The 21,708-nt window shown below is 39.2% G+C and overlaps 1 protein-coding gene across 21 annotated transcripts in view; it reads right to left on the bottom strand.

The window, feature by feature from the left end:
• Dlg2 (discs, large homolog 2 (Drosophila)) overlaps positions 1-21,708 on the bottom strand; it is a 1,924,417-nt gene that overhangs the window by 39,124 nt on the left and 1,863,585 nt on the right. The window lies entirely within an intron of this gene.

Genomic DNA, 21,708 nt, shown 5'->3' with positions numbered 1-21,708 from the left:
TCTTAAGATTTTAATCTGCCCATTACATAGAGTTTACCACATATTTCTTCCTGAAATACTTATTATATTGAACTCTGGTATATCTCTGTATGTTTTATTATTTGTCTATCCCTACTCTTTCTTTTTCTTCTTCTCTTTCCTTTCCTCCTTTCAGATGAACCCAGGGCTTTTACACTGAGCTATATCCTCAACCCTTTTTTAATCTGTAATTTGAGACTAAGTTAGACAAACAGGTTCAAACTTATGATCTTCCTGCCTCAGCCTCCCAGATTGCTGGCATTATGGTCATGCACCATCATGCCTGTCTCATAAGGCAACTTTCCTATCCAAGCAGTTGGCTTTTATCCACTATGTGATCCTGCTTTTCTGTGATCACTTGCAAAGATTTCAAGTATTTTTTCTTCTGCTCATAGCAGATAACAATAACCATTGCCAAGAACTTCAGTAAAATTACTTTCTGTGGGACTTTATACTTTATTTCTAAAACATAATCTCTATTGCTTTTCTTTTCCCCAAGTGGTCCAAGCGAGATTTGTGCGATTGGTCATGAAGGACTGAGTGTTGTCCCTGAGTCTGATATAACACATTCGTTCACAATGTGTCCCTCCTCGATTTCACCTTCTTCCCAGAAATGTCAGTGCTTCTGCAATTCTCTAGCAGCTCTTCTCCTCTTTGGATAATCACTCAGGTCAGTTTTTGCTGGCTGGTCTTATATATGTACCTAAACTAAAAAGTGATGTGATCCTATAGGGCCAGTAGGGGAGGTATAACTGGTTTATCCTTACTATGTGCAGAAAAGTCTCTCTCTCTCAAATCTGTGTTTTAATTTACACCACTTTAAAACAATGATTATCTTTTCTCTGTTTCCATCATTGTCAACTGGGGCACTTTTAAATCACTCATCTCTCAGGAACTTTCTCTTAGTAGGAGAATTTCCTAAATACTCCAGGCCTATTTCCCTTAACTGTTAACGTCTGTTTACTCACACACCAAATAGGTATTGGGCACATGTTTAGTTTTGGACCATGCTAGGACTGAAGTGAGGGATCTTTCCAGGACTCATAAATCATCAACAGAGATTCCTGAGTTACTGATGCAGTGTGTACAGGGTATTACAGGACAGAAAACTGCAAAACTGCTGGGGAGGGGAAGCTAGGCAGACGATGAAGAACAGGTGAGTTGGATATAGAAAGATAGTTCACCAAGGTGAGCAGGGAGAAGAGAGGAGGTCATTCCAGCTCGGAGGAAGGAGCAGAGTTCTTGATTCTTCTCTGATAACACTGTCTTTTTCCAATTTGATTATAAATTCATTGATGATGATGATAATAATTGCACAATACTTGTTGATCTTCTCTGTGCCACTGACAGTACACATCTTATCAAACATTTGTTACTAATTATCTCATTGAACATTACCCACAATGCTATGATACCCCTCACATGTAAACACACACACACACACACACACACACACACACACACACACACACGGTCCTGTCTATCTTATTTCAGATATACAAATGAGAAAACTGAAGCTTTGGAGAGGTAACATCATTTTCCCAGCTGGTAAGTGGGAGAACTGGGATTCCAATTCAGCCTTCAGTGGATTCTGTCAGACTCTAAAGGTCAAACTTCACTATTTTGTTTTCTGTTCAGACTCATCTAGGACTCAGCAGACGCTAAGTAGACAGTAGTTACCTAAACAACATTGGATGAGGAAAGAATTTGTTGACAGATGATTGTCATCATAGGGGAACTGGTGCAGTGGCCTCCTGCAGGCAGGAATGACTTAATTTTATACTACGGCTTATTCAAATGCAGCCCGATGGTACAAGGTGCGGTCAGCATTGTTGTTATATGCTCTTAGGTTTCATTAAAATGGGGAACTGCAGAGGGCAGAGAGAAGAGCCCAGTCCTGGCTCAGGCCGGCTCATGCACACTGCTTCTCTGCTGGACATGTTTTCTCTTTGAGAATCTTTGCTAATTTGATTCAACTCAATGGCTGTGCAACATTGGGCTAGTTATTTTACCTTTCTAGAATTCATTTTCCTCATCTGTATCATGAATTTAACAATGCCCCCTTCCCATTATTACAATTACAATTATTATTACCTGTTCATAATATATGAGGCTCAGGGGTAACTTGCTTGAAACAGCCAAAGAGTCTCAGTCAGAATGCAGATTTCTGCACCTACAGAGCACAGGTTCCTTCCTCCGTTACCAGTCACTTCCAGAAATGCAGCAGAGGTGACCCTGCACCTTCTCTACTAAGTTCACAGTGCTTTTCTGGCTGCTATTCAGGCTACCACATCCTGCACATGTAAAAAACCCTTCCTTGCATCTAGCTTGACTTATCTTGCTTGTATTTCAAGACTGAATTAAGAAACACAGTTTGAGTCAGTGTACGTATAAGTAGCAGTTTACATACAAAGAGCTTCTAGTTTTAATACATCTCTTTTGTTGTTGGTTTTTTTTTTTTTTCTGGTACCAGGAATCGAACTCATGACCTCACACTTGCCAGGCAGGCGCTCTGCCACTGAGCTAAATCCCCAGCCCCTAATACCTCTCTTTTGAACAGTTTCTACTTTTGGTACAACTCTGCCTCAAACTGCACAGGGTATCAGAGGTGTCCTGGGACAAGACGAGCGCCCTAGACTGAGAGAGCTGAGATCTGGTGCATGTTTTGCTGTACCTCTTCCCTCATCAATTATTTCTTGAGCTCCTATGTGTGAGGGCTCACACTAGGGGATGTAATACAGCAGTGAACTAACGGACAAGATGCTTCATTTTCTAGCACTGCCAGTTGGCAAATATTTAAGTTTTAAGTGTGATGGATCTCAGAAAAGAGACTCCTGGCCCTGGCCCCTCCTGTTGACATGAGCTTAGAGAAGGACTTTCTCTCCCAGCTTCATTTTTTGTACAACAGGGAATTAAATGCATTGACCTTGAATGTCTTTACAGCATTTCGGAGCTACACTGAAAAGATGATTCTTCTTCTACCTGTTTTCATTGCTTTCCTTCCTCCTTCAGATAGGAGATGTACTCAGCTTCACCCTCTCGGGTGATGACTCAGTCTCAATCTGATCGCTTGCTCTTCGCCTCCCACCATCTGATGTTAATTCCATATCTAGGCCACTCGCAGCATTGGTGTCCCAGCAGCAATCGAGGGCAAACCAGTAAGTTGCCATAATAAGAGTATTTTTCTTTGTAATGCTGTGCCTAACTGAATAATCCTTCCTTCCTGCTTGAATGAAAGGAGGGAGAACTTAAAAATAGAGGCAAATCCATTCTTTAGCTGAGACTTGTGGCCCCTTGCAGTAACCTATTGCAGTAGAATGTGTTACAGGGGTTAGACTCTCAGTAGAGCTCCGGCCTGCAGTAAGTGGAAGCGGGATGCGAGTACATCCTCCTGGTCTCTGTCTTGGGCTCTTTGGTTCAGTCTGTGCTGACTCTCCCACTTGAACATTTCCTTTGATGCATTTATATGCTTTATGCAACTGGGCTGCATTTTCTAAGATAGGGGCAGTCAGGAGGAGGGGGTCACATTTACACAACGAGGGTATGTGAATGGTCCATCGGTTTCTCAGCTGTTCATGTGTTTTGGAAGAGAACAATCAAACACTGCTTGCTAAACTTTGAATAGTAGCTGACAAAAGAACAGATCCTCACTGGGCCAGGATTTAAATTCTTCTAAAATTTTAGGATGTGGAGAAAAAAGCCATGAAAAATGTACTCACAGCTCAAGAGAATAAAACACTCTGAAAAACTCCAACATCATCTTTTGAGAAAATCCCCTTGCATGAACACCTTTTCTAGTCATACTCACCTCACACCCCAGCAGGTTTCTTTTTTTCTTCCCTTTTCTTGATGTAGTCTTGGGGTAGAACCCCACTGCCCCTTGTGCTAGGCAAGTGCTCTACCACCAAGCTACTTTCCAGTTCCCAGCAAGTTTATTCTTATGGATTCTCTAGACAGTAGTAATTTCTGGGTGAAATTGTGACTGCAGACCAATTACCACTTTAAAATCTGAACATGTCATTGTTTTCTTCTAATGTTCCCTTTGTGGACATGCTATTCACATCACTATCACATTTCACTGGGGGGGACAATGCACTTGCAATACATAGCACAGTGTCTGAGAAATAGGAATAAACGATATTATCATGATATTACTCTACTCATTCTTAAGTCTCACCTCAGGGGCTAAAGAATACATATTTTAGTAGAAGTTCCTTCATTTGACAGCAGTATCTACTACTGAAAGATTCTAGGGAAATGGGATAATCGCATCTCCCTCTTAGGTAATTGTAATGTGAATGCAAACGGGCATGTAGGGCTCTGCTAGTATGGACTCAGGGCATGATAACCACTTTTATTATCATTCTACAATCACTCAGTGGTTTTGCCAAACATCACACTCGGGTCTTTGATGGTAAAAAATACCCCGTGCAAACTAGAAAAGCGTTCCCCTTCTGGGAAGAAGAAATGGAAAAGCGCACTCTTTCATGAGCTAGCTCTTGCTGAATGCGATGTGGTGGAGTTTGATCGTTCACCCGTATCCCTGTGCAGGGCGTGACCAGGGTAAACACTGGGGACACAAATTAAGGTGGTGTGTAATGACTGCCGTGGCGGAGGTCTGAACAACTGCATGGAAAGGAGCTGGGGAATCTGGAAAAGGGTCAGAAGCATGGTTTTGGTGGGAGTTAAAAAGTGAGTAGGACACTGTCAGGTGGGGAAGTAGGAAGGACGGCTCAGGCAGAGGAAAGGCTTGCCCGATGGGGAAGCACAAAGCCATCTCTGCCCCAACCCTTCCCCATTCCACGGAATTTGGAGTGGGTGAGAAGCTGTGGGGACGCGGTGTGGGATCTGGAGGGGGCAGGGCTCAGAGGAAAGGCAGAATGTACACTCAAGAGCCAGTCAGGGAATAAAGGAGAGGAAGAGGCATAGGGGAAGGTGATGGGGGATGGATAGGAAAAAAATATACATATTGAACCCCACAAATGTGAAAGTAGAGGGGAGGGTGAGGCAAAGGAGGTGGAGGCTAAAATTGATCGAAGTATGTTATGTGCATGTATGCATCTGCTAAAACAAAACCACTAATCTATTTAAACAACTTTTTAAAAAGGGAGTTAAAAAATCAAGGCTTGACTGTGAAGAGCCTGTCAGTTACATATAGTCCCACTATTATATATTTACTTGTGTTCAAGAGAGAACCATTCAGATTAAAAATCCTGAAAAAGAATCGTACAGCTGAAAGTCACGAAATCTACCCATCAATAGTTGAGGCACATTCTTCTACTTACTATGAGGTGACATGCTACTGTAAATAACAGGAATGGGAATTAGAGATAAACGGATAAAAGCTTCTTTCTGGGGTCTCTCCACCCACAAAAGGTTTAAAATAGCAAGTTCAGTGTGGATGTGGGCGGCACCGAGGAGCTGCTCCAGGCAGAGCTGAGAAAGCACAGCTGCGCCCCACTCCGTGAGGCAAGGAAGGCCCCCAAGTGGGGTCGGGGACCTAATCACAGTTCACAGCACGCAGCCGCATAGGGTGGCTGTCACGTGACACCTGAGGCCCTCAAGTGTTCGCTGAGCGATTTCAGCATGCTGGTCTCAGCACGCGGAGCTGGGCAAGTGGGTAAGTGGGTAAACAGTGAGAACTAGCGAGACCCAGAGTCTTCACGGTGGTTCTGCAGCCCATGCTCCATAGACAAAGAGTGGTGAGAGGATCGAGTCTTCCCTGACATCTGGCAGGTGCGACTCCAAAGACACTTCCTCACAGCAGTCACAGCCGTGACGATATCATGGAAGACCTAGTCTTACTAAAACATCTCCACGCATAGTTTATAATTCTGAATTTTGTTGTTATAATATACAGTAAATTTATATTTAATAAATTTACATTCTCATGCATTTTAACTCTATAGAGGCTGAGCGCTATAGCTAATTTTATGTTTATATTTAGATAACATCATCATAAAAAGATTTAGTTAGCCTTGGGTGGAGGGGCATCCAGAATGGTGGTTCCCCTCCAAAGAGGACTCTGTGTAGATATCACCTTATGGGATCGTTTTGAGAACTTGGTGTGAAAACTTCTTACCTTTAGCAAAATGTTTGGCTTGAAGTACTCTTTAGTAAATGTTAATTGTATTGATGTTTGGCTTGAAGTACTCTTTGGTAAATGTTAATTGTATTGTCATCACATTTTAGAAATACTGTCACAGTAAAAGCCTTTATTTACCCAATGTGAACTGTGCCTACTGCTGAAAAGGGTGTAAATGCAGTTCAGTTAGCTCTTAGAAGTCAACTGGGAAGTGAGCCACTCTATCTTTAATAAAGAAATTATCACATGAAGTAACAGTTAGTGTGATAATTGCAGTTCAGGCATGCCAGCCTCCACCAAGGGCCTGCTGGCTGGGAGGAGCTCATGCACTCCTTTCTCCCTGGATGAGGGGTGAGCTGGCTTGTCATTCACATTATACTCATGCCCCAAATTCATTAAAGTGTTAATTCTTTGCGGCAACTAAGCACAAACCATTTATAGAGAGAAACAGCCACTTGGGACCTTCCAGGAAAGAAAGAAATCTATTCATATCAAGAGTACCCAAACACCAGTTTCAAGTGAGAATGAAATACTTAGAAATATTCACGAAGTTGTGAATACATGAAAGGCAAGTGGCATATCTGCAAGTTCTTTACTTCTTGTCAATGAGAACAGCTCTAACTTGCACTGATAAGAGTGTGTAATCAGTATGAGAGAGGTGCTAGGAAAGCTCTCACTTTGCTGTTGTCATCCAAAGTTCCTAGAATGTTATAAATGAATGGAAAATGCATTACACAGTTATCACGATGAGAAAATACAAGATACTTGTCACAGTTTCCCTGTTGTTACCTATGTGTGCACACATGGCCCCTAGTGCTTAGGAGCATAGATGTATTTTTACCTCCCAACAAAGGGACCTCAGGATGGGATAAATCATCCTCAATCATGACATACTTTTTCATCATTTTGTGCTTTCCCATTAGGCAACAGATCCATGGCGCTTCACACTTTTGAGAGATGCATAAATAGACAGTTAGAATCAACTGCACATGGATGTTCCTTGTGAAGAGTGTAATTTTGATTTAACTTAATAGCCTTCACGGTATGACTGCAGGTTAGTGTACCTCACATCTTAATGAAGCATGTGTATTGTATCTCTGTTGCAGGTTTCATTTTACAGAGGAGTAAGTGACCTGTCTCAGATGTCATGGCCAGTGGCATTGCTGAGGTCATTGTACTAGGTTTGACTGCCTGAGAGGGACAGATCCTATATCAAGACCTAGTTTTCCTAAACCATCTTTACTCATAGTATTGTTTTGTTGTGATAATATACAACAAATTAATCTTTAATATATTTACATTTTTCATGCATTTTTAACTTTATGGAGGATGCCCACTATAAGCTAATTTTGTGTTTATATTTAAATAACATCATCATAAAAAGATTTAGTTAACACCGGGTGGAGGGGCATCCAGAACGATGATTTCCCTCAAAAGAGGACCCTATGTAGACATCCCAATGCTTATGGGATTGTTTTGGGATTTTAATGAGAAAAACTCTTATATTTAGCAAAATGTTTGGCCCACTTCAAAGGAAGTCCAACTCTTTCTTTCCTTGACCATATGATGTTTGCCGAGAGCAAGGGCAAAGGCTCGGGCATCCTTGTTTCCCCCAGGCCCTAACCTGGTGTTAGATGCGAAAGACACTTTGTACACTATTGTTAAGTAAAGGAAACAGTGCACTACATAAATATTCGTGCGCCTCCAGAGGACAGTGTAGAGCTGTGTGACTGCAGACAGGTCACGTTTTTCCTTTGATGCTGCCTCCTCATCTGTGAAATTGATATGTTCCAAAAGTACCCTGCAAATGTAAGAACTTATCTTCTATATCCACAAAAATTCTTAATTCCAGAGGAGAAGTGAATTATCCCAACCCCCTTTCCAGTCTAGAGTTGGTTACAAGTGTTTTAAAAGTTGATTTCATTGACAGTTTTACTTTGCCTGGCATTGCTCAACATCATGTGTGTTATGGCTGGCTCTAGATGTCCCCCAATGCCTCATGAGGTTAGAGGTGGGGCGTTTTCAGAGGTGGCTGGAACTAGAGTGTGATGCTGGGATGGGGATGCGGTGCTAAGATTAAGGGTGTGAGTGCAACACACCCTAAGGGTAGACCTGAGGGTGGGTAGCCTAGGTAAGATATAAGAGACAGACAGAAGCTTTTTGCTAGCTGCTTACTCTTTCTGCCTGCCATGGACTGTCCCTCCCCTGTGATGCTCCTCTGCTGTGCCACCCTGCCTCTGAGCCAGCCGACTGTGGACTGAACCCTGTACAAACTGTGAGCCAAATAAACATTTCCCCCTTTAACGCTGGGTGTCAGGTATTTTGTCTCAGCAACGAGAACAGTAACTAAGTATGTAAGGTGTTATTGATTTCTAATAGCACAAAGCAGTTACCTAATGCCAGGTACTTCAGTTGACAAGTGAGGCAACAGTAAATGCTTGAGGACAGGCCTGATTGAGCAACTTTAAAGCTCCAGTGGGCTTGGTCAAATTGATTCTCCCTTCGATCATTATCCTTGTGGGCATAGTTACTTTGCCATTAGTTACATAGTCACATAGTTATTTTTCATTATTCTTGTGGGCACAGTGATCCTTACCTATCACTTGTTCACAGAGGGTGTGTCTAACTTTTGCTGCTAAAGGTCATTGGCACCTGTGCCCTCCCTTCGGTTCCTATGATTAGTGACTCTGTGACTCTGAGTCATTTCCATGCCCTCTGCCAGGTGCCCCCCTCCTGCACTGCTCCCGGGTGTCCATCATCCCTCTTCCCAGAAACAAATTCAAGCTCTTTACTCATAGGCATTTGCTGCTCCCAGGACTTTGCAGAGTGATACTCAATACTGTCTGCTACTGGGCTGACCGCTGCATTTACACCCTTACTTCTCCCACTGTACCCTGTGTGTGTCCCAGTCTGGGGTAATACTTGCTGCTCATTATCCTGTTCTTTCTTTACTTTTGCTTCTACTGCTTGAGAAGTGTGAAAATGCACTATATTCTACAGTTTTGAAATTTTACTCAATCCTAATTTAGATTTGGCTAAAACACTACCTTCTGTCAGAACTTAGTTGCTGTCCATCAGCTAAGCCTTATTTCTCCTTTGAGTCCTCACAAAGACTCCATATATATCTTACTGTTTTTGCCTAATATGGGATTGCGTGTGTGTGTGTGTGTGTGTGTGTACACTAGAAGGTAAACTCTGTAATGGCAGAGGTGGGGCCTTACTCAATTGTATCTTTATCTAATGCATAGAGAGAAAATTCAAAACCCTCAAAACCTATTTATTAGGAGGAAAGAAAATAACTCTGATAAGACAACCTTCCTCTAACAGCAAGAATAAATTGTTCAGTTTCCTATTCACAATCTATAGAAAAACAGTGGACTGCACCTTCTAATGTATGTAACTTTTCTCTTATCATACCACCTTCTTCATTCACATTACTTAATTCAGTAGCTATTGGTTGAGTGCCATGAAGTATTTCACATCCTAAATAAATCATGTTCACTACCTTCAAGGGACTTGGAATCTACTCTGTAGATTTTTTTTATCACTGAAAAAAGTGTCAGAAAGTAATTATTGGCCCCGGGTTACATTAATTATGAAAGCTAAGAATAGAATTTGGGACAGCCTAAGATCAGAATCTCTCTCTCTCTCTCTGAAAAGACAAAGTAACTAGGTACTGAATATTGGGAACATTCTGGAAGCTATTTTTTTTTTTCCAGTACTGGGAATTGAACTCATGACCTTGCGCTTGCCAGGCAGACACTGTGCCACTGAGCTAAATCCCTAGACCCTCTGGAAGCTATTGATGAAACTCTTTTTAGGTCATTACATGATCTGTCATAAAAAAGACTTTCTACCCACGTATAAACAGAGCGTACTATTGAAAAGAGGCAAGACATACTAGTTTTACTTGATGTGAGTCTGGTATAATTACTGTGGTGAGGAGGTTAGATGATGGGACAGTCACTTCTACATCTTCCTGTATTAGCATTGCTGTTTTAGGCTCCAGATAGTTAAAGCTTTTCACAGTGAACAGCACTTTCAGTGAACGCTGTAACTCCAGGCCTTTTACTCCAAGCCTGGCTAAAGGAAACCCTGTAGTGAATCAGAATTTATTCATGAATGATTCCCAAAGTAGAAATGGGATTGAGCCAAATTATCTGAATAATACTGAATAGTGGGAAGAGAATTTAACAAGGGCTCCTGTTCTCATCTGATACAATGATACTTGTTATTTATATAACCATAATTATACATCTCCTATGTATATGATTTTAGTCTAAGTATCATATCACTAATTGAATGGATAGATTCAGCTAATAACATCTACAATTAGTTAATATACAAGAATGCTTTAAATAGCCAATTTGTTTTGCTCACATAAGATCTTATGTTACATTGTAGGGCTCAGCTCTGCCCTTGCAGTGGTACTCTGCCCTTGAAGTTCATGAACTTCAATCTTTCCATGATTTTGGCTACAAACCGAATTGGATGAGAACCAAATCACATTCAGTGGTTAGGTTCAATGTTGATGTCATGGGGAAATTTGATTTGGTTCTGCCCATGAGAGTCAGGGTGTGGTAAGTTCTCTCCCAGCTACAAAGTCAGCAAAACACGTTTCATGCAAATAGGTGCAGGGCAAGGTCTTGGCAAATTTTCCTTCCTCTCTGCTGTGCAAAAGAGGATTTAGGATCCAAGGAATAGTACTATTAAAAAGTTGCCCGTTGTAACATCAGTGTGGGGGGTGTGAGATGTGTAATGGACATGTGTGTCTGTGAGAAGGGATGGGAAAAGGGCATAACAATACTTCTAAAAACTTCACATACAGTATCTCTTTTAATATAATCCTTGTTTTTACTTACGTGGGAATGCAATCTTAGCTATGTTATTTGTTCAAAAGAAGGCCATTCTTTCTACTACGCCTGTGCACCTCAGATTTTAGCATACTTCACAGAATCTCTAGGGAACTTGTTAAAATGCCCCTTTCCGGCCCCCGATCTCCCAGAATCTGATATCACAGGATTGGGGCTGAGCTTGGACATCTCCATTTTTAATCAGAGCCTCAGATGAAGGGGCTGCAGTTTTTTCCTGCTAAATATTTTCTAGTTTTTTTTCATCCTCTCTTTATCTACTTTGCGGTCCAAGGTTGGGCCTTCTCCATGTCTAATGTGTTACTGACATGGGCTCCTGTTTGCTCCCTTTGGAAATTTATTCCACCTTGCCACAGAATGATCTGCTAAAACTCTAATCCTGCCTTTACTGAAACCCTCCAAAAACTTTCTATCAAGACCAAGGCCCTGCATGATCTGGTTCCTGCCTTATCTTCTGGCACCTGGAGCTTTGTACTTAGGCTTTTTACTGTCCTTAGGTAACATTAAGCCTCGTTGGCTTCCCTGAACACACTGACTTGTGTCCTAACAAACTATCACTTCCACCTACAATATGCTTTATATCCTTTTATACCTGGTTAGATTTTATTGATTCTTTACTTGACAGTCTCTTCTGGGAGCTTTCCTATGAACTCTGTAAGAAGCTTAAGTAGCCCAGGTCTGATTTCAATTAACACCTCTGCTGTACTCTCACTGAAATGCTTAACAGATTCTACTTTTTATTTAGTAACACTTTGGTCTCTATAGAATACTTTATTATCCCTAAAGGCTTGAACCATGTCTTATTCATAGTATATTTCCATTGCCTAAATCAGTACCTGGCACAGGGTATAACTGCAACAAATATCTTAAGTGGAAAAGCTTAAAAAAAATCTGAAAACTAAAAAAAAAAAAAAAAATCAAAACTGAAAACATGAGAAAGGAGGAAAGTACAAAGAACAAGTAAATTTATAATGTTTGCCCTACACCTTCCAACATTAATTAAATGAAAGCTTTAGCTTAACTAGCCACGAAGATAACACTGGATTTCAAAAGTATTTTTAAAATGTCATGATTTTTGCATTTTTATTTCCTTGTGTGTATGAAGTTGACTTAATTTACATGTCAACAGATGCAATTTGAAAAGGTCTTAAAATATAACTAAGCTGAAGAAGGGAGAAGAATTATACAAACTAAAATATATTGTAGAGTCTGGATATGTGTATATGCACAGGAGTGTGTAGCAAACAGATTTTGTCAGTTATACATTATACTAAATTTGGTACGTAAGGTTGCAAATTAACTTGGTAGTTTTGACAGCAGTACTTTTTGGACTCAGTAGGGAGATGACTACCGAGAAATGCATATGCATAAAAACAACTAAACAACTATTCTCCATGCCATTTCACAGACTATCAGTTTTCTCATCAGTACCTTGACAAGAAATACATTATAAAGAATATGTAAAGTATAGTATACTTATTCATTCAAAAACATTCATTGAGTTCTACTGGCTCTCAGAATTTAGCTAGGACTCTCCTCCATATCCTAGAGGCAGGCACTTGTTTGTGGGCCCCTCAGAAGACAATCTGCAGGGAAGCCACTGGCACTTCTTTATCAGATAATTATCCATGCACTGCTCAGGTGGTTCTCGGTGGACAGAGGAGCTCAAGGTTTGCACAAATGTAATTATCACATTTGATAGAAAATATAAAGATTTAGCACCCTTCTCCAGGCTGTGGTGATAACACTGCAGAGTTCTCTGGATGTATCCCTCTTTTTGTTCTTTATGTAAAAGTGTAAGTCCAGTTGAAAGTACACGTTGTGTGGTATAGGGAGAAATCAGAGGCGAAAGGCCAGGGCCAGGAAGCCCAGTATGAAGCTGTTAGAGGATATGAATAGGAAAGCAAAAATAAAGGAAGTCCTTTTCTGAATTTTTGAAGGAAAAGCTTGCCTTCCTAATGCCCCTTGAAGTAGGGCTGTGTGGCTTTTGTCTCAACCCTGGATTTCTAGGTCACCTCTGGATATCTAAACTTTTCATCTGCTTCTTGCCATCTACACACTGGCTCCATTAGGGAGTGGTTTTCTTTTTTCTTTCTTTCTTTTCTTTTTTAGTTTTTGTTATTGTTGTTTTTAGCAGGGCAGTAATGACTGTTCTCCCAGAATGTCACTTTGGAGCCATTACCAAAAAAATCAATCCTCATAACTCATCCTGGTGAAGCAAATAGAATTTCCATCTTGCTAACTGACTGTCAAATTGCTTTTTTGATAAATTACACAAAGGCAGGTTCTTTAACCAGCTCTCTGTGTGTTCCAGAGAAATGATTCTCAATTTTTTTTTAATCTTTAAGTAACACAGTAGGAATCAATGGCCATATGGAAAGTTCCAAGAATCAATGAAGTAAAACTAAGATTTCTCAATGCCAGCTTCAGTTTGATTCAGGGAGATTGCTGTCAGCCCTAGCCCTGAGCTTCATTTCTGCCTCCCTTCCTCTCTTATGGTCAACATCTTCTCATAAAGAAGGTCTAAGCTTTGGAATATACAGATATTCCTCATTAAATGACTGCTGGACTTATTCCTATTTAACGACTGTTTGGACTTATTATGATCAGGAGGCACCGATCAGATGTATGACCCATCTTTTTTTTCATATAGTTCTGGACATCTTGTTTATAAAGCCTCAGTGTCTGCCTTTGTACAGTACACCGTGTTTATAAGGCTGTAATTTTTACCAATTTTACTGTACAGTACTGTAGTTTTATGTTCTGTTATATATTACAGTGATGCATGTAACAAAAGCAAAGTCATCAAGCTGGAGTTTCCTTTGACCATTGTTTGTTCTGAATACTATACATACTTTATACAATTCCTGTTTTAGAGACCAATCCATTTAATGACCTAGTCACAGCAACAGAACTATTTTTGTAAACTGTTATTAGGAACCATTGGCACAGAGGTTTCAAGGATGAAAGCCCTCCAATTTCTTTCACAACAGTTTCCTATTTTGTTTTCCTATCACCCCTGTTGAATTTAAACTTTCAGATCTCACACCCAGAGCACTGCAGAAGCTTTCTCCAACATCAGGCACAGTCCTCTGCCTTTCAATCCATCCTGCCCATGGTTATTGATCTCTCCAAATCCCACCTGTGATAAGTCCCTTCCTTTCGCTCTACGAAGGGAACACTGAGTAGCCAATATGTGTTGACCACACTAAGAGTGCAAACTTGAGTAGGTTCACATCATTGTCTGGAAGGACCTCACAAGGCACTTATGTATAGGCAGTGACACAGGTACATTCACTGTGCAAGCTCAGACCTCACTAGGTCTCCTTTGGTCACAACCCTTCAAATTTTTCATTGTTTATAGGATAAAGCACAAGTTTTCTGGAAAATTTAAAGCATCAGAACTGACTGGAGTCTAATTTTCCAGTTCTGAGAACTTTTATTCTTTTTAATAAACTTATCCTTGCAGTGAAAGTAAACTGTATTTTATCTCCCATTTATTTTGTATCTTACTCTCAACTGCCTTCCACATTTTATAATCTTTTCAGTTGCAAGCCAATTCAATCCTCTCAGCTTTTAAGCCAGAGCCCCTCTTTTTTCTTTGACCTTAAAATAAGTTCTCTGCCTCTCTTATTTTTCTTTTGACTTAAAAAGCAAATTCTCTGGTCACCTTGTTTGGTTTTATGACTTCATGTAGAGACTTACTCTATCCCCAAAATACCTGTTCCTCTAAGCAGGCAATGATTACTTATTTGCCATTATAATTCCATAATCTATCCAACTGCTTTGTGTTGGCATCTAATAAAGATTAAATAACTGAATGAACTTGTTTACCAAGACTTGTATCTTTATTTTGTTCCTACAGTCTAAGGAGAGGAAATGTATAAACTATCTAGGTCTTTACAAATTGATACTTTTGTCATTTATCATCTCTGCTATTTCCCAGCCATATGATAAGCAGGACTATGTCTGTCTGTCTGTCTGTCTGTCCTATCTTACTTTAGAAGGGCTTTACAATGCAAAAGGATACTTTGCATTTATTTCAACACATTTGCAACATATTTATTTCATTTTGCTGATACATAGTAAGGCTATTGATAACTTTTCTATATTCTCTTCTATATGTATTCCTCTTCCTTAAATTATAGATTTTAAAATTAAAAACCACATCTATGACAAAGCTTAGCATAAGTCACTAAAGTTATTAATTTTGAAATGCAGAACAGTTTGATTCTGAAGAGTACACAATTTCCTAGACCTGAGAATGGCTGGTATGCCAGTTCATTTTAATTGTCAACTTGACTGGACTAAGAGACTTCTGGAAAGGTGACTGGACCATGGGGATATTATGCTCATGGGTGGGGGAATTCACTTAATGTTCATAGCTGATTGTGTTGTCAAGAGATGGGATCTGTTGGAGGTGGGTCCCTAGAGGTATTGCCTTTGCAGGGTAGGTCTCTTGCTGGTGCTCTTTTGCTGTGCCCTACTTCCTGGCTGCCATGAAGTGAGACAGCTTTGCTTCACCACACCCTTCTGCCATGATGTTTTTTTCCTTGGGACTAGCCAGATATGGACTGAAAAAATGTTAGACAAATTAAACCTTTCTACCTCTTCTGCAGGTGTCTGTTATTACATCCCAGCAATAGGAAAGCTGACTAATAAAGAAATTGGTACAGAGAGGTGCACTTGTTGTTGTTATTGTACTTGACCATATGGCTCAGAAGCCTTTGGAACTGGTTTGTGGGAGGAGTTTGGAAAAGTTTGTAGATGCAGTGTAGAGAACCTGTAGAATGTGCTAAGCAGAGCTTCATGGGTGATTCTGGACAAATCTCAGAAGACTAGATTGCTGACAGGAATGCAGTTAATAAAGCACAAGCTATGAATCCTTGACTGAGAACAAAGAACCTATTAGGAATTGGACTAGAAGCCATGGGTATTACATTCTCGGTGAAACATTTGTCTACATTTCTCCATGTCCTGAGACTTTACCGGAAGACCTGCCCACCACAGGGTCAGCATAGAAAAGTATAAATATTCATTTGAGAGGAGAGCTGCTTGCTGGTCCAGAAGGACCTTATATGAAATTTGTTCCCCAGAGTTCATTTCACAGTGCTCAACTATAAAGGCACTCAGAGGCTTCAGCAGCCATGTTCCTAGGGGTCTTATCTATTGCTTGAGTTAGTGGCAGATTTTAGCATTGTCTACAAGATGATTAGTGGTCATGCATGCAGAATGCAAGAGTTGTGGGGTCATGGACACTTCCACCTAGATTTCAAGGAAGGCCTGGGAGGCCAGGCAATGTGACCCTGATAAAGGGTGCATAAAGCTGTGGGAATGAAGCCAGAGGTTCAGTGGGTACCCCAGGAAGTCTGAGATGGCAGGGATACGGAACATCTGCCAAGGTAAGCTATAGGTTATGAGCAAAGTAAGCCCAAGAAAAGGCCATGTGGACTCTAACTAGTAAGGCCATAGGAGTCAGGCCACCCAAATCATCTGGAAATCACATCTTATCATTATGTGCCCCATTATGTGCTGGACAGAGAGCTACAGGACTTAATGTGTGCCCTGCTGTGTTACTGTCTTGCTTTGGTCCTATATCTATCACTATGTTCCACTCTTTTGGGATGGGAATGTTTATTTGGTGCTACTGTATATTGGGAATATGTAGTGTGCTTTTTGAATTTTATTGGACTTTAAAGCTAAAAGTTTTGGGTAGGAAGAAAAAAATATAGTGAAAATGGCCATACTTCCAAAACTGTTATACAGATTCAATGCAATTCCAATCAAAATTCCAACAGTATATCTCACAGAATTAGAGAAAACAATCCTAAAATTCATTTGGAACCAGAAGAGACCTAGAATAGCAAAGGCAATTCTGGGTAACAAAACAAGGCAAGGGGCATCATAATCCCTGACTTGAAATTATACAATCAGGCTACTATGATAAAAACAGCATGGTATTGGCAAAAACAAAACAAAAACAAACAAAATACAAAACAAAAAATTAAAAACCCACCAGACCCTAAATCAACAGAACAGATTAGAAGATGCAGAAACAACTCCAGACATACTCAGCCACCTTATCTTTGATAAAGGTGCCAAACACATTCACTGGAAGAAAGATAGCCTCTTTAATAAATGGTGCTGGAAAAACTGGTTTTGCACATGCTGAGGATTAACATTGGACTCATATCTTTCACCATGCACTAGCCAAATTTGAAATGGATTAAAAATCTAAATATTAAAACAGAAACATTAAATCTGCTGGAAGATAGAATAGATAAAACTCTTGAAGACACTGATGTAGGGAAAGACTTTATGAATAAAACCCCAATTGCACAGGAACTATCACAAAGAATCAACAACTGGGATCTCATCTTATTAAAAAGCTTTTGCACAGCAAAAGAAACTACCAACAGAGTGAAGAGACAACCCATGATGGGGGAAAAATGTTTGCCAGCTATACCCCAAACAAAGGATTACTATTGAAAACATATAAAGAACTAAAACAAAAAAAGTCAGACCTTCCAAATTTAAAGATCCAATCCAAAACTGGACATCTGAGATGAATTACACACTTCTCAGATCAAGAAATACAAACAGCAAATAAATATATGCTAAAAATATTCAACATCACTGGTCATTCAAGAGATGCAAATTAAAACAACACTGAGATTCCATCTCATCCCAGAAAGAATGGTCAATATCAAGAAATCAACCAATAACAAATGCTGGAGGGGTTGTGGAGGGAATATATATATATATATATGATAGTTAAGATAGTTATATTATTAATTTCTTTTAGTTTATTGAAAAGAAAGGTTTGTGCCAATATTGTTTGGACAATTAAATGCCTGTATCTTGTACACTGAGTAACTAATTAAAGATAATACACAATGTATTAACCATCTTTACCCTCCTATTGTCTTGTTTTGAAATTTTGTTTTGTTTTTTTTCTCTTTAAAGTAAAAAAAGTGAAAATGAAGCTTAGAGTTTGCCTTGAGTCTCAGAGGAGATTTTGGGCTTGGACTTTTGAGCAATGGTGGAACTCCTAAGATTTCAAGGAAGGGATTATTGCATTTTTTAAATATATAGGACAGTTGTGCCATGTTAGGTAGAGTTATTACCTTGTCATTGTGTTTATTTGGAGATTATGTATGGTTTAAGGAGATGTAACTAGGTGTCATATTGAAAACAGATGGACTTACACCAGTTAATCTTAGTAGTCAACTTGACTGGATTAAGATGTAGAGGTGATTGGGTAATGGAGGTGCTATACTCATGGATGAATTAATTCACTTATGTTCACAGCTGAATATGTTGTTGGAAGGTGGGTTTCAGTTGAAGGTGGATCACCAGGTGTGTGCATTCAGAGGGCATATCTCTTCCTGGCACTCATCCTTTGTACACCACTTCCTGGATACCAGGAAGTGTATAGTTTTGTTCTATTATATATTTCTACTGTGATGTTTCTGCCTTGGAGCTAGCGAAACTACACTGAAACATCTAAACTTCTAGGCCACATGAAATATCTCCTCTTTTTAAGTCATCAGTGTTTGATGCCGTGTCCCAGCAACAGGAAAGCTGACTAATAGAGGTAGGAGAGTAATAAAAAAAGTTAGAAGAGCAACGAAATAAAATAAGAGTGACCAAGTGTTCACCAGAGTCAGATTTGAATGCAGACTCTAGGAACATCACAGACATTCCCAGACGGGTGTGGTTGCATTGACATCTGGGGAATTGTGATGATGTCAAGGAAGCTGAACCATATAGAAGCCTGTTTGGATTTTAGGGTTCTAGGTAGCCTGCATCCATTTAGACTATTGACACAATGGTCCACTTGTCTTTCAATATGTAGACTCAGGCTTTATGAAGGTGTACAGAGGGGATAGAAAGTCTGGACCAATCGGTTTTAGTAAACAGCATTTTCAAAAGGTGACTCTTAAATTTCCTTATGGATACTCTCAGAATCCATTAAGCTCTAATCTACATAAAAACTTCCACACAAGGTTTCTAATATCCCTTGTCAGCTTCACCTGTTACAAATTTCACTATAATCTCCAATCACTAATGTTCCTGACTCATTTGTCCCTATTCCAACCTATCTAGAATTTCTATGCTGATGCTTTTTTCTATGCATATAAAAACTTATACTCATACTTCAAGATACTGCTCAAATATCACCTCCTCTTGAAGATTTCTCTTTTAATCATGAGATATCATTAGTACGGTATGAAGTAATAGACATTGCAGACATCTGCTGCCAGGATGATCTGAATTCAAACCTGACTTTTGTACCTACTAATTGTGTGATCTTAGGCAAGTTAGTTAATGTCCCTAAGGCTCAATTTCCTGATACGAAAAGTGAAAAATGTTAATTCCCTAAGTTGATGGGGTTCATCTGTGATGCTATATAGTTACTGTTTGGCTTCATTTTTCTTTGTGAGTTCACTTATTGGAGAGACCGTATTTTTAATTTGTATGCTGGCCACAGGACATCCAGTACAGTGCCTAGTGTTTTGCAGTACTCAATGCTATTTTAATTAACAGACAGGCCTGGAAAGTAACTCAAACACCAATCATCCAGTTAAAGGCTAAGTTCTCCTGTGAAATGCTCTTTGGTCATCCCCATGCCCGTTAATCTGGATTCTCATAGCTATTATACATACAACTAGGAAGTGGTATGCCACAGTCTGCTCCACAGATACTGATCCTATGGTTCATCCAGGGCAATAAGCATGAATTTCACTCTGAGCTCCTCAGGACACTTCACAGCTAATGATAAGGTAATTTAAAACACTTCATTCACTTTCTCTTTGTAAATCACTTTCCTCTGCAATTTATGCTGAATTTACACCCAAAGTCCCAGGGACTGGAGGCTTCTTCCACAATGATGTATTTCAGTAGTTCTTATCCTTCGTTCAGAGTGAGTGGCATCTCCTGACACAGCTTTCTCAACTCTTTCCATAGCTGGAGATGGTCTCCTTTCTTCAATGCATCTTTCTCTCTTCTTAACTGTCTTTTGCTTTCTGTTATTGAATAAGAATTTCCTGATACTTGATACTTGATTCTTATGGGCACTTCGGAAACTGGTCTTACTACCAGTTAATGCATGAATACATCACATGGAGTATTACTCAAGGAAGCCACTTATTTTAATGAATCAAGGAACTGCAAATAGGGAACAAGTCCCAATGTGTTGTGCTAGAGATGACTAATTAATGATTTTTTTTTTTCTGCTGAGGTTGTGTATGGTCTCAAAAACCTTTTTGATATAATACTAAAAATAATAGGAAAAACTACCAATCCCTCACTCTACAGAGAAGCTAAAACTTATTTTGACATCCCTGATGTAATTCAAAACTGTTTTTTGTTTATGAGACCCAAAGAACAATGGTGACTTAGTAATGAACTAAAACCAGAATCTAGTTATTGATCCTCCTAAATTATAGTCCCAAACTTCACTTCTCAGATGGCTACTCCTCTCCTTCAACAGCAGTTCAAGTCCTAGAATTTACATTGCTATTAATTGCTACATACCTAGTGGTATTTATCATACACAATTAAAAATACCATCCATGTTTTGGTTTTACCAAAAAGGTATCTGGCCTCTCACTGATATTACAACTCTTTATTTATTTATTTATTTATTTATTTTTCTGGTACTGGGAATCGAACTCACGACCTCGTACTTGCCAGGCAGGTGCTGTGCCACTGAGCTAAATCCCCAGCCCCCAATATTACAACTCTTTAGAAAAGCCTAGGTTACATTTTGTGTCCTGTACAAGTCCTAACTATGTACTATATGACAAATGGTAGGTATTTAAGATAAATTTTTTGATACATATCAAGTATACACATGAAGCAAATAGATCTATCCTTACCTTCTTAGCAGAAATTGCCAAAAAATACTAGCCTCTACTAATTAAGTAGTGTTTGAAAGTAGTATTTAAATGTCACAAGCTCTCATGTTTTTCAAGAATAATTCATAGGTTTAAATGAATTTCTATTTCATCTAAATTTTTTGAAAGCAAATTATTATGTAAATTATTGCATCACTTAGTAAAATTGCTACCTAAGATACAAAGGATAGCATTATGTGTGAGTCTTAAAAATGTTATCTTTCCTTCTTGAAAAATGGTATCACTCTGAGAAAATGTTATCTTTCCTTCTTGTTTTTCTAGGTAACATCTATTGAATATTCCTTGTGGTTTCATGTAATACAAGCTACAATTGCTAGCTTAGAAAGACAAAGGGAAGCAAATGAAGAGGACAATAGCAAAAGAGAAGGCAGAGTTATTTTTTGATACAACAGGAAGACATTCTGTTATTTTCTATATGATACTAGATAACATTGGCCCTTTAGAAATAGATTTAAAAATCTATGAAAGTTATAGCTAACATCATATTTAATAGCAGAAAGTTACACCTTTCCTCTAAAGGTCAGAGGACAAAGATGGTTGCTCCTGCCACTGCTACTCAACATTATACTGGAGGTTCTACCCATGGCAATTAGGCAAAAAAGAAAAAGTCACCCATATTGGAAGTAGGAAGTAAAAGTTTCTTTTTGCATACGTTATATTCTTATTTATAAGAAATCCTGAGGAATCTACAAAAAAACTATTAGAATAAATAGGTCAATAAAGGTTGTAAGATATGATAAATATACAAATGAAAACATATGTCCACAATAATTACTTTTTATGTATTTGCAATGAACAAGTTAAAAGTGAA

Source organism: Chinchilla lanigera, unplaced genomic scaffold (assembly GCF_000276665.1).
Source record: "Chinchilla lanigera isolate Chin_1 unplaced genomic scaffold, ChiLan1.0 scaffold00013, whole genome shotgun sequence".
Lineage (NCBI taxonomy): Eukaryota > Metazoa > Chordata > Mammalia > Rodentia > Chinchillidae > Chinchilla > Chinchilla lanigera.
Note: the sequence above shows the minus strand (reverse complement) of the source record. Positions and strands in the feature narration are given on the sequence as shown.